Below are 18,203 nucleotides of genomic sequence, written 5' to 3'. Positions count from 1 at the left end.
CCTGGATTTGCGAAAAGCATTTGCAAATGCCCAGAAAACATCCTTGTCTCTAAGCTAGAAAGACATGGATTTGATAGACCGCTTGATGAGTAAGGAACTACAGATGGTCACACTCAAAGAGTTTCAGTCAACAGCTCAGCATCCAGGTGGATATCAGTGACGAATGGAATTCCTGAGAGGATTGAATTGGGTCCAGTACCATTTAACATCTTTGTCAGTAACATGGACAGTGGGACTGAGTGCAGTCTCGGCAAGTTAACAGACACTTCAGAAGGAAGGGATGTCATTCAGAGGGATCTCAATAGATGTGAGAGGTGGGTCCATGTGAACCTCATGAAGTTCAACATGGCCAAGTGATAGGTCCTGCATCCAGGTTGGCGAAATTCCAAACACGAATGCAAGCTGTGTGATGAGTGGATTGAGAGCAGACCTGTGGAGAAAGACTTGCAAGTGTTTACTTCAAATCTCAACGTGAGATGGAAGAGTCTGCTGGCAACCAAGAAAGCCAGTCATGTCCTGGGCTGCATCAAAAAAAGCACAACCACCAGGTCAAGGGAGGTGATTCACCCCTCTACTTCACTCTTGTGAGACCCTACCTAGAGTGGTATGTTCAGCTGTGAGGTCCCTAAAACAAAAAGGGCATGGAACTCTTATAGCAGGTCCAGAGGAAGGCTACAAAGATGATCAGAAGGCTGGAGTACCTGTCCTATGAAGATAGGCTGAGAGAGTTGGAGTAGTTCAGCTTAGAGAAGTAAAGACTCCAGGGAGAGCTTATAGTGTCCTTCTCAGTACCTAACAGTGGTCTACAGGAAAAATGAGAAGGGACCCTTTATCAGGAAGTGTAGTGATAGGACAAGGAGAAATGGTTTAAAACTAAAAAAGGGCAGATTTAGATTAGATATAAGAAAAAAAAAATTCTTATTCTTTACTCAGAGGGTGGTGAAACTGGAACAGGTTGCCCAGAGAAGCTGTGGATGCCCCACCCCATCCCTGGAGTGTTCAAGTCCAGGCTTCATGGGGCTTTGAGCAGCCTGCTCTAGTGGATGGTATCCCTACCCATGGCAGGGGGAGTGGAACAAAATGACCTTTACAGCCCTTTCCAACTCAAAATGTTCTATGATTCTGTGAATCTATATACAGTTCTTGCTGTCTGATGCTTCCATTTCAGGGAAGAAAAAATCCTTTATATATATATTTTCTTTTCTTAAATAAAAAATATGTACAAATCAGCCTCTTAATTTGTCCAATGATACTTCCTTCAAATTATTTGCTTTCTTTATGGATTCCTAAGCCTTCTGTCTTTTTCCTTTTACAATATTCTAGTATTTTCTGATTATTTCTTTATTTTTTTTTTCACTGTAGCATACAAACATTTTTTGTTTTTCATACTGATATTGACACAGAAAATAACAAGAAAATGATTATATATTATACAATCACAAACAGGATGATAAAATTATTTCAAGAAATTACAGTTCCTAATATGATTAAATAGGTTCAACAGATTATTTATATTTATAGCATTCATCCAACAAAAAGCATAAGTACACACCTAAGTTTAAGCATCTGATTAGTACCCTTACATTTGACAGAAGCACTTTTAGATTTACCTCACTACATGGCAATCTCAGTGCACATTTTTTCTGTATCTCTGCTATTTAAGGTAAAAAGCACAGCATTCACATTTTATTGCCTTTACTGTTAAAGCTTTAGCACAATACCAGCATGGGGTAACCTGGGTCAAATTGCACTTTCCTGAAAAATGCCTGGGCACAGTTCAGGGCTTGACTTGGGCAGGAACCATCAGCATTAAGCAGCTTGAAAAGAGCTGCTCCAGTCTGAAGGGAAATCCAGAATAGCTGTATGACCTGCATTGTATCACTTGCACTCAGAGGCAGATAATATATTTATAGAATCTTAGAATAATTAAGGTTGGAAAAGACCCATAAGATCAACAAATCCAACCACCATGTAACACTACCAAGTCCATCACTAAACCACATCCCTAATCACCACATCCATATGTCTCTTAAATACCTCCAAGGACGGTGACTCCACCACTTCCCTGGGAAGCCTGTTCCAATGCCTTTCCATGAATAAATTCTTCCTGATAACCAATCCAATCCTCCTCTTGTACAACTTGAGGCCATTTCCTAGCATCTTATCACTTGCCACCTGAGAAAAAGAGACCAACACTTGCCTCATTATAACCTGCTTTCTTTATAGAGCACAATGAGCCTCATCCTGGGCTTCAACTCAGCTACGTTTTCTTCAGACTAAGCAACCACAGTTCCTTCAGCTGCTGTAAGAATCAAAGTTGTGGTTTTGCAGTAGAAAATTCTGTGAATTTTGTATATTCAAAAGTGATTGTGAAGTCATAACAATGGGGAATGTTAAGCAGATAAGGGGACAGTAGAAGGCTCCAGTGTTCCAAAATAAGGAGGATGGCTAAGAAAAACAGGACTAGCCTATCCAGATCCCTCCACAAAGCTTTCTTACCCTCAAGCAGATCCTGCCCAATTTGGTATCATCTGCAAAATTTATGAGGGTGCACTCAATCCCCTCATCAATATTGTTGATAAAAATGTTAAATAAAACTGCTCCAAGTGTTGAGCACTGGGGAATGCTACTTGTGACTGGCTACCAACTGGATTTAACTACATTCACAATGATCCTTTAGATCTGGCCATCCAGTTTTTTACCCAGCAGACAGGATGTCTGTCCAAGCTAGTTTCTCCAGGGAAAGGTTGCAGGAAACAGTATCAAATGCTTTACTTAAAAAAAGACAGACAACATCCAAAGCCTGTCCCGCATCTGTTAAGCATGTCATCTTGTCATAAAAGGAGAACAAGTTAGTCAAGAACTGCTTTTCATAAACCAGTGCTTACTGGGTCTGCTCCATGACCTTCCCTGGCACCAAGGTCAGACTGACAGGTCTGTAATTCCTCAGATCCTTCTTCCTGCCTTTCTTGTAGATGGGCATCATATTTGCCAATCTCCAGTCAACTGGGACCTCCTGAGTTAGCCAGGACTGCTGATAAGTTATTGAAAGTGACTTGGTGAACACTTCTGCTATCTTTTGGTACTTGTGGGTAGATCCTGTCCAGCCCCATAGATCTGTGTGTGTTCAAATGATGTAGTAGGTTGCTAATCTTTTCCCCTTGTATTATAAGAGCTTCATTCTGCTCCCTATCTCTCTCTTCCAGCTCATTGTGCTGGGTACCCAAGAGCAGTTGGTCTTACTACCACTACAGACTGAGCCAAAGACAACATCAAGTACCTCAGACTTTTCCTCATCTTGTCATTCTGTTTCCCCGCACATTCAGTAAAGGATACATTGTCTCTTCAGTCCTCCTTTCCTCATTTATGCTTTTAAATTTTTGGTTGTTTGATTGGTTGGTTGTTTTTTTGGGGGGGTCTTTTACTTTAGTAGTGTTGTGGCTAAACCTGCCAGGCAGCTAAACACCACACGGCCATTTGATCACTCCCCCCACAGTGGGAAGGGGAACAGAATCTGAAGGGGAAAAAAAAAGTCTTGTGGGTTGAGATAAAGACAGTTTAATAGGACAGAAAAAGATAATAATGATAATAATAATAAAAGAATACACAAAACAAGCAATGCACAATATGATTGCTCACCACCCAGTGACTGATGCCCAGCCAGTCCAGTCCCTGAGCAACAACAGTCCCCTCTAGTGAAATCCCCCAAGTATTACTGTTCAGCATGACATTCTATGTTATGGAATATCCCTTTGGCCAGTTTGGGTTAGCTGTTGTGGTTTTGTCCCCTCCTCTCCCCTTCTTGTGTACCTCCAGCCTCCTTGATGATAGGAGCAGGAGGAGCAGAAAAGTCCGCAACTTAGCACTTCTCATCAACAATTGAAAACATCAGTGTGTTATTAACATTGTTGTCATCCTAAACTCAAAAACCAGCACCACACCAGCCACTGTGAAGAAAAATAACTCTATTCCAGATAAAACAGGACAAATAGCCAAGTTAAGTTCTAGGTGGACTTTGGCCCTTCTAATTTCCTTCCTGCATAACCTCACATCTCTGTAGTCCTCCTGAGTTTCCTGTCCCTTCTTCCAGTAGTTACATGTTTTCTTTTTCTTCCTGAGTTTCTCCACAACTTATGTAAACAATATCTCAACCTAGTGTGTGTATTTGTGTTATTGCACACTGGGTAATGAATCTGAACATTTTATCAGACAATTCTTCAGCAAATTCTCACACCAAACTTTACACACTTCCATCCAAAAAAATTATATATGAGAGAAGCAGAAGCAAGCTGCTCACCTCCCCTTAGCCCATGGATGGTGCTTTATCAGTGACACTAATAAGTCACTCACAGTACTCTCCACAGTATGAATGGTATGCCCAGGTATGGAAATGCATAATCCTTCGGAAATGTGAAGACATTTAAGATAGCACAAGCCCTTTATGCTATGGGAAAATAAGTAAGCCTTAAAGATAGAATTTTACTTATAGATTAAAGCATTGAAAATAGATGTCTAAATAGGAGGTAGCTTTGTTAAGTTCCCATTACTCAGTGATATCTGGGGAGAATAGTCCATAGAGTTACACAGTCCTCCCTGAAACAAAAACATGCAACCAATCTACTAAATAGTTTTCTAGAGCATTGATTGTACTGATGAAGTACTCTTGGCTATAATACCTTGAAATACCTTGCTCACATGCAGACAGCATTTTTGGATATGCTATGTCTATACAGAACACATTTCTAATGGTTATAGATGTTTTAATCTGTGACTTGAATCCCACCATATGTATCACTTGAAAAGAGAAGGATAAAAAGTTTAGACAAAGATTACTCATGAGTGGCAACATTACCAATTTGTGGAAGGAGGTTTTGTGGGACACCAGATGCACTTACTGTTAGTTCCATAACTATGTAATGTTAGTTTCAGTTTCGAGCACTTTTTCTTTTTCCTTTTTTATTATTTTTTTTTGAGTATGAGTATTTATTTTTGTTTTGTTCTTTTGAGTTAATGAGTTGTAATTGATTATTTCTTCTTATAAATTACAATGAATTTGTATAAAAATTGCTGCATTGATACTTGAGTATATGGTTGTTCTTAATTATTAAACTGAAATCCTTAAAAATAATAGGTGAGCCTTCATGCACTTGTGCAATTTTGTTAAAGTCTGTATACATAAACAGCACAAATGCCATCTTTTTGCCTGTTTAAACTGAAGAGATGTTGCTAACAATTCCAACATACCTTCATTTATGTATGGGTTTTCTTCTGGGAATATCAACTGTTTCACTGAGACCTCCAGGTTCTCAAATAGGCAATACTTCTGTAATTAGAAATATAACACAATGCAGTCCCTTGAAAATACTGATGAGGATACTGTAAACTGAGTATTCATTTTGAAGTCCAGTTGGAATAAATAATATATATATATATATAAATAAAAAAATACAGGGTCAATTAATTAACTATTAAATACATGGTTAGTACCTGAAATATGTTGTATATAGGATCACTAGCAAAAATCTGTGTGCTAAAACATTGGAATGAACTAGAATAAAGATGTAAATTAACTTGACAATGACAGAGTCTGTCCTTATGGAATAAAGAGAGCATGATATCATTATGAATGCATTGAGAGTTGCTAAGTGACTCAGAAATAACTAAGACTGTGAAACTGGAAAAATGGTCACATTATGAAGGATTAATAAGAAATAGATCAAGTAAATGAAGATAAAGCTAGAAAGAGTACTATTCAAAATGAGTGTATATTAAAAGTGTAAAATATATTGTTAACAAGGAAGAGTTCCTTATACAGGTAAACAGAGAAGAATAGTACAGATGGAAAGTACAGAGAAAAGAAGATAAGATAATATATATTTTATTAGTTCATTATGTTTCTTGCTTCAGTCCTAACCAAATAAAAAGGTTTATTTTTATCATATGCTACATACAATAAGTTTGACAAGGAGATAAGAATACAGGTAAGGAGAAAAAAAAAATGAAATAATAATAGTAATAATAATAATAGTAATAATAATAATAATAATAATAATAATAATAATAATAATAATAATAATAATAATAATAATAATAATATAAAAAAAATAGTTACCTCCACTAGAGTAAAGTGTAAGGAAATTGACCCTAGAGCAATAGAACTAATCAAAAGCACATTTAAAGGAATGTTTGTTATCTTATAGAATTTAAAAGAAAAAGGATATGCCTTAAGAACTAAAGGAAAAGAAGACTGGAGGAATTATACATCAACGTAATTTTTTAATCTGTGAAATGATTTAGGAATATGTTATTAAACAACCATTTTTTTGGCATGTAGGTTTAGGAAAAACAAACACAACTTTGTTAAAAAGTATGAAATGAGTCCACCTACATTCCCTGTGAGCTTAACTGTTGAATGCAAAGGAAGAAATATATATGTGTTATAACTTCACTTTCTATAGCTGTCACTGTCACACATCATCTCATAACTGAATTTAGGAAACATTATTTAAATAGAATCACGAGAGGATAATGTGCAAAGGGATGGGGGGGAAAAACACATATTCTAAGTGCAAATCAGTGATCACAGTCAAACTATGAAAACATTTTGGTCAGGTATCACAAAGGTCTTTCAACTTCCAAGGAACTGATGTTTCACTCTCTTTTAAGTCTATATTTCCAATAATCTGTGTATTTCAGACATTTTTATCACAGATATTAAAAGGAAAAATTATTATTTAATTTGCTAGAGAACTATAGGTAAGACTTCTGAAATCTATGAAATTTCATATTGGTATCTCAGTAAAATCTTTACATTACAAAGTGTTAACAATTTATTTTTCTGGATGTTCCTTCAAAGAATATGAAATAATAGTAATAATAGGTACTTAAATACTTCCAATTTCAGAGTAGATGTCAACCGCTGTTTATTAACTAAAATAAATTTCATAGATTTCTTTTGAATTAGCAGTGACTTAATGATCTTAAAGTTCTTGAATGAAAATAAAACAGGAAAATATACCTTTTTTAATAATAAAAAAAGTCAATATGCATTGAAAATATCCCTTGAAAACACTTGAATGCTGATTTTTAAAATCACAAGTAAGCAGTGATTTTATATGCACTTATTTATTTTTTTTTTCCTGACCAAAAATTTATTTTAACATTTTAAAACAGAAAGCTGCTAGAACAGCTGCAATGTATTAATTCACCTTAACAGTAATGCTTGGCATGTGGTCTCAAATACTGATAGATAAGATAAGATAAGATAAGATATAAGATAAGGCTGAGATGTAGCCCAGCATAGTCTTGTTTGATGAATGGCACACAAATAGCTTCAGAAAACCTTTTAATGACAGTATTGGGATAACAGAGGTTTTGTTGGGAGTCATTGTCTATCAGATGGTGTTCCAACAAATCAAAGTGACATAGAGTACCTTTTTTCATATGTCTTTTTTTAAGATCAGTAGGGAAAATCTAGATGTGATCTTACATCTTTAGCTAAATCTTTACCTGAACTGCATTCAAATTACAGACTTTATGCTGTAGTAAATGTTAATTTCAGTTAAGTAACAGGAACTAAAGCCAAAATGTAATGTGCACATAGTTACACATTACAAAATACAGCCAGTTTGTCTGAAAATTGATCATTGCATTAAATTTTAAAGACTATTTCTCAAGGTTGGAGTACAAGATTATGTACTCTGCACAATTTTAGGTGGGCTACAGAAGCACACATAATAATACACATGTTGGTGTAATTAAATCTACAAACCAGTTAAAATGATCCAGTCAAGGGATGCAGGTGTCATAGGTCATTTCAAAAAATGATCCTATTGCAACTGACACACATAAGCCAACTAACAAAAATTCTAGTACCCATTTATCCTTCAGGCACTTTGCTATGGGAAATAGCCATCACCCCAGTTCCTCACCTGGAGGACCATGATGATAATGATGAATGTTTCTTCCTTCTGCTCACTAGACCACATGCAATGTTGTTGGTATGGTTTCTTTCTCCTCACTCTTGGTTTTGCTTGGGTCATTTCTTAGAAGACGTTTCCCCAAACAAATTGCTAACTTCCTCTTCCTCATCCACAAACTTCACATTGCATTCAAGTTTTTCACTACAGGGGGTGTTTTACAAATACTTGAGATTTATTCTCTGTTCACTGTCTTAATCCTGAAACTGTTTTCACCTGGCTTCTAAGGTTGCTTTCCTTTAGTGATCAGAAGTTAATCATTAGTAATTTGTGTTTATAGCCAGGGACTTTGACTACTGTCATGTGCTTGCACTTTCAAGGCCATTGCTGTCACCTTGTGCTTGCTCTTTCGAAAGCCCCTGTAACACTCCAATATTTCTTCACTAACTTGTGGTTTTATTAGCACATTTCGATTGCTGACACATACAGCTCCAAGGTCACTGAAAATTCACAAAAATATCCTGTCTATTAAAAGTTATATATGCTTTTGAACATATACAGAGATAATACTAGTATAACTACTCACAACGAATATTTTACTAATTACTACAAAACCACTTGTTCATTACCAAAGTTATTTTAACCATTTTCAACAAAATCTATTTTTGAAAATTTCATATTTTGTTGTTGTTGCAAGATTTATTGATCTTTTTTATTTATTAATGTATTTAGTGAAAAAATAGAGAAGCATCTTTTCGCCATTTGTACACAGGAAAGCTCAAGTATCAGGATACTTTTTCTCTTCCTCTTTTGCATTTTTGTTTTTGTTGTTTATTTTGTTTCTCAGATTCTTTACCAGTGTCATTCAGCCAAAGTTCTTTGTATCTATTGGACCGTGCATATTTTTTTCAGTGTTTGCCTTATTTTGTATTGAAATGAACCATGTATATTTATATTTATTTTTCATTATGTCTTTTAATCAATGAAATCATAGTTGTAAATACTTTTCTGGTAGTTATCTTTTCCTGTGATCATCAGCAGTACTGAAGAAATAAAGTTTCATCAGCTTCCTGAGACATGAGAATTTCTGATGTTTAAGATGGCACAACTCATCCTCATTTCCTTTCCTGAATGAGTGTAAGTGAAAAGGGGAAAAGTATATATTCTTAGAGTACATCAAATTGTTTAATTAGTGTCTGTTATGGCCAGATTTTGAATACATTCATGACCAGAAATCATTTCCAGAAGGACAAGGGGAAAAAAATGTGATTTATTTTCAAAAACTGATAATAGACTAAAATTCTATTGTTTTCTTTTCTGTTGGAAAGAATAACAGAATATGAGTGGGTTGTTTGTTTACATTTCCCAGAAGAAGCCTCTGTAGTTACATTTATAGATGCTAAGGGTCATATATCTTTGTGCTGGAGGGAGAAGAACTGATCAATAGTAAAACAAACATGTAAACCAGTTTAAAATTGTTACACTTAATTACTTGTTTTGACTTTGTAATATAAAAGTTCAGCTTCACACAGGTCACTAGTTCTTTGCATTCCTAATTTAAGAGTTAATCTCTCTCTGTTGTCAATGAAGAAAATGACACTTTTGAAAGTCTCTTCAGTGTGTTAAAGATAATCTTTCCCTTTACATCCACTACATATAATTTTAAATGACTCTACTTCCTTTAATGCATGATAGACAGATAAATAAGAAACCAGAAAGATTATTAGAATGGGTCCTTCATATGTGGTTTTGTAATATATATTTCTTTCTACGTGAAGTTTAAAATACTGCCTTTTAAATGGAACACAGTGAACAAAAGAGAATTATTATTATTTTTTAATAGTTTTCTGTAGAACTATAGCATACTGAAAGGAAAGACCCCTAGGATTTTCCTAAAAAAATGTATCCTCAACAACCCGCCTACTATTAGACAGAACAGCCACTATTGTTTTTAAAACTGGATCACTGTGAAGTCAAGAATATATCATCAAGTTCAGAAGAAGGCACTACTAAAGGAAGTTTAGTTTTCTAGTAGATTCTACATGTAGCTAAGAAGAATATGTCAACCTGTCAACCTGAGGTGTCTTTCTTACTTTTTTTTTTTTTTTTTTTTAGTTTATACTTTACATTTTTTGGACTGGAAAAAAACAAACAAAAAAAAAAAAAAGTGAGTATGAAGTAAATCCGTTCTGTTGCCTGAATGTTCTAATGACAGTATTCTACAAATTAAAAACACTATGTTTAGGCACTTAATGAAAGTTTGCACAATTTACTCTTGGAAATACTCTCCCTACAAGAGTACTACAATACTACAAGAAATTACAAGAAATTCTAAATCTTTATATGGATTCTTTATGTATTTCTCTGTCCATCTCCTGAATATCTAAGTCAATATACTAGAGTGCTGATAATTTCAGACAATCATCAGGGAAAAATCGCAGGTCATGGAAGTCAGTCTATCACTGCTTAAATACAGTCTTCTTATACTGAGGTGTGATTTGACATTTGTTTTAAACCCATCCAATTGAGGATACACCAGAATGTGATACAGTCGCTGGTTCATAAACTTCTTGAAACTATATTGGATCCTGAAATTGCTGTCAATACATGTAGATAACTGCAAAATAGAATGAAAACTTGATGCAGAAATAGGCTGTCCCAATTCACTAAAAGTTTAGCAGGCCAGGGAGAAGACCAACCTGGCTGAACAGAGAGCTTGTTCAGGAACTCAGGAAGAAAAAGAGAGTTTATGAACACTGGAAGAAGGAGCAGGCAATGCAGAAGGACTTTGGAACTACTGACAAGTTGTGCAGGGAGAAAACTAGAAAGGCCAATGCCCAGCTTGAAATCAGTTTGGATAGTGGAGTAAAAGACAACTAAAATACCTTTAGAAATATTAATAACAGAAGAAGGACTAAGGTGAATTTCCATGCCTTATTAAATGTGAAGGGAAACAAAGTGAGAACAGATAAGTTTAAGGCTGATGTGCTTAATGCCTTTTTTTGTCTCAATTTTTATTAGTAAAGCCAATTACTCTCAGGGTACTCAGCTCTGAGTTCAGCCAGGGTTGGTAAACAGTGAGAGAGACTGAGATGAAGCTTCTGTAATCCAATGTAAAGCTGTAGGTGATCATTTGAATGTTCTTAAGTCTATGGGGCCTGTCAGAATTCATCCAAATGTACTGAAGAACCTGGCAGAAGTGCTCACAAGCTACTTTCAATAATTTATCAGCAGTCCTGGCTAACCGGGGAGGTCCAAGTTGACTGGAGGTTAGTGAATGTGATGCCCATCTACAAGAAGGGCAGGAAGGAATCTGAGGAATTACAGGCCTGTCTGACCTTCATGCCAGGGAAGGTCATGGAGCATATCATCTTGAATGTCACCACAAAGTACAAACAGAATCAGATGATATGATCACGAGTGATCAGATGCACCCAGCATAGGTTTATGGAAGGGAGGTCCTGTCTGACTAACCTGATCTCCTTCTATGACAAGATAACCCACTTAGTAGGTGAGAGAAAAGTGTTTGATACTTTTTCCCACACTTTTCTCCTGGAGAAACTGACTGCTCAAGGCTTGGACATGTGTACAGTTTTCTGGGTGAAGAACTGGTTGGATGGCTGGTCTCCAATAGTATATTGAATGGAGTTCAAACCAGTTGGGGGTTGGCCAACAGTGGCATTCCCCAGGGCTTAGTATTGGGACCAGTTTTGTTTAATATTTTTATCAGTGATCTGAATGAGGAGATCAAGTGCACCCTCAGTGAGTTTGTAGATGACAATAAGACAGACGGAACTGTTGGTCTGCTTAAGAGTAGGAAGATTTTGCAGAGGGATCTGGATAGGCTAGATTGATGGCCTGAGTCCAATCACTTGACACTTAACAAGGAGATATGGTTTAGTGATGGGACTCAGTAAGTCAGTTTGATTGTTGTACTTGACCTTAAGTGTCAATGATTCTATAGTTTCCTCTCATGCAGCCTGAAAAGCTCAAGATTATGAGATTACGCTCCAGGTAAAGGCATATCCCTTACCTACTTGAAATTGTATTAATTAGGTAATACAGCAAAAGTATAAGGTGGTGCCAAAGAAGAGGAACTCTCTACTAATTTTTAAAGGCATAAAAATTGCCTTTTATATAAATAAAGGCATAAAAACATGGATAGAGAAGCATCTGGGGCATAAAAACTCTCCTCAGGAAAGGTTTAATGGAGGCTTAAGTGATTTTCTGCATCTCAGAACTCTAGCTGAAGAATAGAAGTACTTTGTTCACAGTACGCTTTAATACTGAAAATGTATCTACTATAAAAGTATCTACTAAAATGTATCTACTATATATCTACTATAAACTTGTTTTTCCAGAAGCATTAACTGTATAGGCAAACTATTATGGAAATCTTTACACTACTTTCTATGCTTTAGCACACTTCATGAGTCATGGTTTAGATTTCGGGTTTCCATATTTTACTGAAGACAAAATCATTTACCTTTTAGCACAAATTTGGCTCTACAATGCAAGAGGTGCACTGTAGATATTTCTGAGGCTTATACTAAATACGTAAATAAATGGCTACTTTAGTTTTACATACCTGAGAGTTGAAGAAAAGTCAGATTTGTTTCAAAAACAAGGAAGCTATTGGCAATGACAATTCATTTAACTGACTTTTTTTTTCTGATATTTACTTCTGAGTGACATCACTTTCTTTTAAATCATCGTCATAAAATATCACTGAATATTAAATGTGTCCTTTGTCTCAGATATCAGTTATCTGATTCAATTACATAATAAGCAGACTTGATTTCAAACAGCTTATAGTTAGTTTATTTCTAGATACAATACAAATAGAAGATCTATGAATAACTTTCTAAATAAAGTCAACAGAAGTTGTTTATGAACATTATTCTGTGGTGTTTTCAAACTGGTAGGTATCCAAGCCTCAACATGCTGGTCTCTTACTCCCCTTTCTCAATGGAACAGTGGGAGAAAATATGATGAAAAAAGTTTGTGAGTTGAAATAAGACCAGAGAGATCATTCACCAGTTAATGTCATGGGGAAAACAGACTCAACATAAGGGAGATTAATGTAATTTACTACTTATTCATAACAAACTACAGTAGTGAGAACTAAAGCAAACTGAAAACACCTTCCATCCACCCACTCTCTTCTGCCCTCTCCACCAAAGTTGTGCAGAAGAATGAGGAATGGGGATTGTGTTCAGTCCATAAAATTTTGTCTCTGGTGCTCCCATCTTTACTCTCTTCAACTGTTCTATTGTGGGACCTCTCCTACAGGAAGCAGCTTCTCACAAACTGATCCAATGTGGGCTTCCTACAGACTGCAGTTCTTCAAAAATTCTTCCAATATGGGTCCATACTATGAGGTTCAGTTCTTCAGGAGCAGACTGTTCCAGAATGGATCCCCCAAGAGGAGCGGCTCCCAACAGACCTTGTGCATGGACTCTTCATGTGCTACCCTTATAGCCTGCTCCTGCAGGAGCTCTCCATGGACTGCTGCCTCCTTCAGGCCAGATCCATCTGCATCACTGTGGGGACCTCCACTGGCTGCAGGGTGGAGATCTGTTCTGATGTGGTACTGTGCTGGGTCTGTCTGAGCTGGAGTCACCTTTTCCCTGCAGCAGCCTGCACAGTGCTGTACTCTGCACTCATAGCTGGAACAGCACTGATATCACTCCAGTGTTGTGTCTATTGCTGCGTAGTGCTGGCACAGCATCAGGACTCCTTCCAAGCCCCCAAGAGCCAGCAGGCTGGCTCTGATGTCACACTCAGCAATAAAAGGGGGGGCTCTCGTGGGGGAGGGGGCTGTTCCTCCTGAACAACCACTACGTGTTTGAGGCCCTGCTTCCCAGGACGTGGCTGAACACCGCTTACTGATGGGAAGTAGAGAATAATTTTTCTCTCTCTGTGCTTCTGCATGGACTGATTGTTTCTTTTGTTTCTGTTTTTCCTCCCCATTCCCTTTCCTTTTAATTAAACCTTTCTCATCTCAAACCTCGAGTTCTCTGTGTTGTATTTTCTCCCCCTTCCTCATTGAGGAGAGAGGGAGTGAGAGAGCGGTTGTGGTGGAGCTCGGCTGCCCGCCTGAGTAAAACCACCACAGGTACACCATGGGCTGCAGGGGAACATCCTGTTACACCAACGTCCTCTCCAGGCACAGCATAACTGCTGCTGTGGTGCCTTGAGCACCTCCTGCCCTCCTTCTTCACTGTCCTTTGGGTTGTTACTCCTTACATTTTTTCATTCATCTCTCCCTGCTGTGCGGTGTGTTTTCTTTTTTGTTTGTTTGTTTGTTCGTTTTGTTTTGTTTTGTTTGTTTGTTTGTGTTTTTGTTTGTTTTCCCTTTAAATCTACTCTCACGAAGGTGTTACCAGTGTCACTGGTTTGGCTCTGGCCAGCAGTGGGTCCCTTTTGGAACCAGCTGAAACTGGCTCTTCTCTGACAGGGGGCAGCTTCTGAACTCTTCTGGCAGAGGACACCCCTGAAGCCCCTCTGCTACCAACCTTCTGACACTCAATGCATCTTTGAATAGTAATAATATAAGATTAACACGTTTTTTTGAATTTGAAACTCCAACAAGTTGTTATGCTAGAAGTAGTACGGATCTCTAGATAAAACCAATGGGTGCTACAACAATAAAAAAATGACAAATAATAATTAGAAATTCATAGTACATATGTAGTACTTTGTTACTAGCATTCAATGGAGCCTATTAGCACATCCAGCTTTCAAAACTTAAAAAGGCACAGCAATGTCTATGAGGAATCATTTCTTCCTCTCCTTGAGACAATAGCAATAATTTTGTATAAAAATTTTAGCCTCTGGGAATGGTAGAATAAGACAGGGAATGAGGAATTGATCTGTGTAATAATGTTCTCAAGGAAATGAGTAGATTTTCTCTGTGTCAAAATTGATTCAACTCCCATTGCATGGTTTCATACAACAGGGTATTTGCAGCTGTAGCAAGGACAACTGCTTTCATAAATCTTGAATGATTCCAGTTTTAGAGATGTTTCAAAGAGTTTTATAGCAGAATTAGTCAGTTTTCAGAACAGTAGTATTTTAAGAGCTATGCATAAACCTCTGCTCATGAAAGACACAGGGTACTTAATATCACCCCCACAAGATATGATGCATCGTTTTGCAAAATTAATAATGTAGGTTCATCATATATGTGAGTACTTTTTGGTACTAGGCAATCAGTCTCTTACCAGTATAGTGCTAGAACAACTTGTATAGTGACTGACAACTCACATTCTGTTAACAAACTTGATCTATTTACATAAAAACAGTTCTCTGAATTTCTGTTCTATAGCTATGAAAAAGGAAAAGAAAAACAAACAAACAAAAAAACAGGAACAAGAGAACTGTTTAACTCTAGAAAATAAATGGAAAAACCTGGGAATATTTTGTTGTTGTTTTAATTTGCTTGGTTTCCATGCAGTGAATTAAATTTACTCCATCCTGGACCCAGGTCCTCTATTTGCTAGCTGATCCAGCTTGGGATTTGCCATTAAATGCACACACACACACCCTATGCACACCCAGCTTGGGGCAGGCACAGACGCTGCACCCAGAAGCTGGCACTGGGCACATAAACCTGTGGCACTGCTCCAGTTGCTGGCACTGTGCCCGTAACTCACCTAATTTACTCTGTCCCTTCCAGTAGTTGTTCCTGGGGCACACACTGTTCCTACCCTAGATGCTGTTGTCTAAGACACCGCTCACCACAATAGCTGGCACTGAGACCCCATTGGGCTTCTCGAGTAGCTGACACTGCAGACCAGGGGCACTCACACTTAGATCTGCACCAGGCAATACACACAAACAACCCCCCCCCCACCATCACACACACCTCCACGCACACACCAACACACTCACCCCGTAACTAGGAACTGTCACTTAGTCCTCGCAGCACACATATCCATAAGAGAGAGACTGAAATTACAAGCAGATAAATTTAAGAAAGGATTTAATTATAAAATAGAATCAGGCACATGTTCCAGCCAGACAAGTGTTCTGACCAGCCTCATTTTATACACAAACAGACCCTTTTGTACCCTTTTCCATCTACTGTCCTATTTGTTCCCTGCGCCCCCTTACCCTAGGCATTGCTTGCAGTTTCTTGATAGAAAATCGAATAGTGCCACTGATGAGTTTTATTTCTGGTTGTTGTCTTTGATAAAGTTAACTTTTATGACTCTGCATGTTTGTCTCCCTCTCTTTATTTGTACTCCCATCTGAAAAAATAAACATTTTCACACTCCTTAGCAGTTTATGCTGCTGACCAGGTTTATTCTTATCATGACTTCCCATACAATGTTGGTCAAGTTGTCTCTTTGTGTTCTGGTTTGTGTCTCCTTTGACCAGATGCCTTCAAAAGAGCAGACAGTCTCCTTTAACATTCAAAATTTGGAGCTATCTTGTATTCAGATGACAAATTAAGACAGATCATTTTAGAATAAAAAACGTAAATAAATAAATAAATAAAGCAGAATAATCCTTTCAATTTGAGTAAATATGACCTTAATTACATTTACATTTGTAACAGGAGTATTTTGAACTTCAACACTTAAAAGTCTTTCTTAAAAATGTTCCAGAAAAAAATAATAATTAAGCCTTGCTGTTGTCTTAAGATTGTGGTGTGGGGAGAGGGGTTGAAATATATCTATCCAAATAGAAAGGAGTAGAATAGAACAGTTATGAATTCTGACTTGAAAGGTTTCCTGGGTAACACTTCTGAAGCTGATTCATACTCAATGTCCTGCAGCTTCATCATTTTCTAAACAGTAAGACTGCAGAAAATAAGACTCAAGCTACCATATGTTCATGTTTGCCAAGATATTTCTTTTTTCTTTCTCCAAATAAATTTTGTTCAATTGAAGCTTGAGGACTTCTGACATGTTGTTCAGAATTTCCAGTTTTGAAAAGGCCACAGGACAACCAGAAATGTCAAATAATGGCACACAGATTACCAGCACAATATACTTGAAATACATCTAGCATGTTGTTTATAAGTCCGATCTGTTGATGATGCCAACAATCCGTATAAATTGAATAAATCCATAATGCCCTGAATATGTCAAATACATGATGATTAAACACATACATGTGCAGCACTCATGAAATGAGGGCAATATTTTTGGATGAATCCAGCTCATGAAAAATGTATTACAGATAATATAAACATGTTTAGATAGATATATGAGATTGATACCATATCTGTATTCGTCTTCTCATTCAGAATTGTTTCTGCTTAGCAAAATTAGGGTTCTAGGAGGTGAGTCAACCTCAATAACTGAAACAAGAAAATTGAGTAACCCTATTTTTTCCTTTCATAAAGAAATAGGAAAAGAAACATGCTTACTCTGATGTGTTTTTTTTTGTTTGTTTGTTTGTTTGTTTGTTTTCTCCTCTCATGATACTAATTTTCTTTATGACTATTTATTGTGGTGGTTCCACTCAAGTGGACAGCCGAGCTCCACCACACCTGCTCTCTCACTCCCCCTCCTCAAAGAGGAACGGGGAGAAAATACGATGAAAAGGGCTCAAAGGTTGAGAGAAGGACAAGAAGATCACGCAGTGATTATTGTAACGGGCAAAACAGACTCAGCATAGGGAGATAGTAAGATTTATTGCTTATTGCTAACAAGCTAGAGAAGTGAGAAACAAAGGAAAGAAACCAAAAGCACCTTCCCCCCTCATCCACCCTCTTTCACCTCCTCCCCCCGAACGGCGCATAACCCTGTGGGGGTTATGGTCAGTCTACAGCGCTTCTTCTCTGCTGCTCCTTCTCGGTCACTCTCATCCCCTGTGCTGTGGGGTCCCTCCCACAGGATGCAGTCCTTGATGAACTGATCCGGCGTGGGCTTCCCACAGGCAGCAGCTCTTCCAGAGCTGTTCCAGATATGAGTCCGTACCACGGAGTCCATCCCTCAGGAGAAAACTGCTCCTGGGTCCCCCACGGGCAGCAGCTCCTTCCAGGTCACCTGCTCCACCGTGGTCTCCTCTCCACAGGCTACAGGTCTGTGCCGGAATCTGCTCCAGCAGGGGACTTCCACAGGCTGCAGCCTCCGTCGGTGCAGGGCCACCTGCTCCACCGTGGTCTCCTCCACGGGCTGCAGCATGGAACCCTGCTCCACCGTGGTACTCCATGGGCCGCAGGGGGACATCCTGCTTCACCATGGTCCTCACCACAGGCCGCTTGGGACTTCTGCTCCGGCGCCTGGAACACCTCTCCCCCTCCTTCTTCACTGACCTTGGCGCCTG

The sequence above is a fragment of the Netta rufina genome, assembly GCF_964035555.1.
Source record: "Netta rufina genome assembly, chromosome: 1".
Taxonomy (NCBI): Eukaryota; Metazoa; Chordata; class Aves; order Anseriformes; family Anatidae; genus Netta; species Netta rufina.
The sequence above is the reverse complement of the archived record's forward strand: the minus strand, read 5'-3'. Positions refer to the sequence as shown.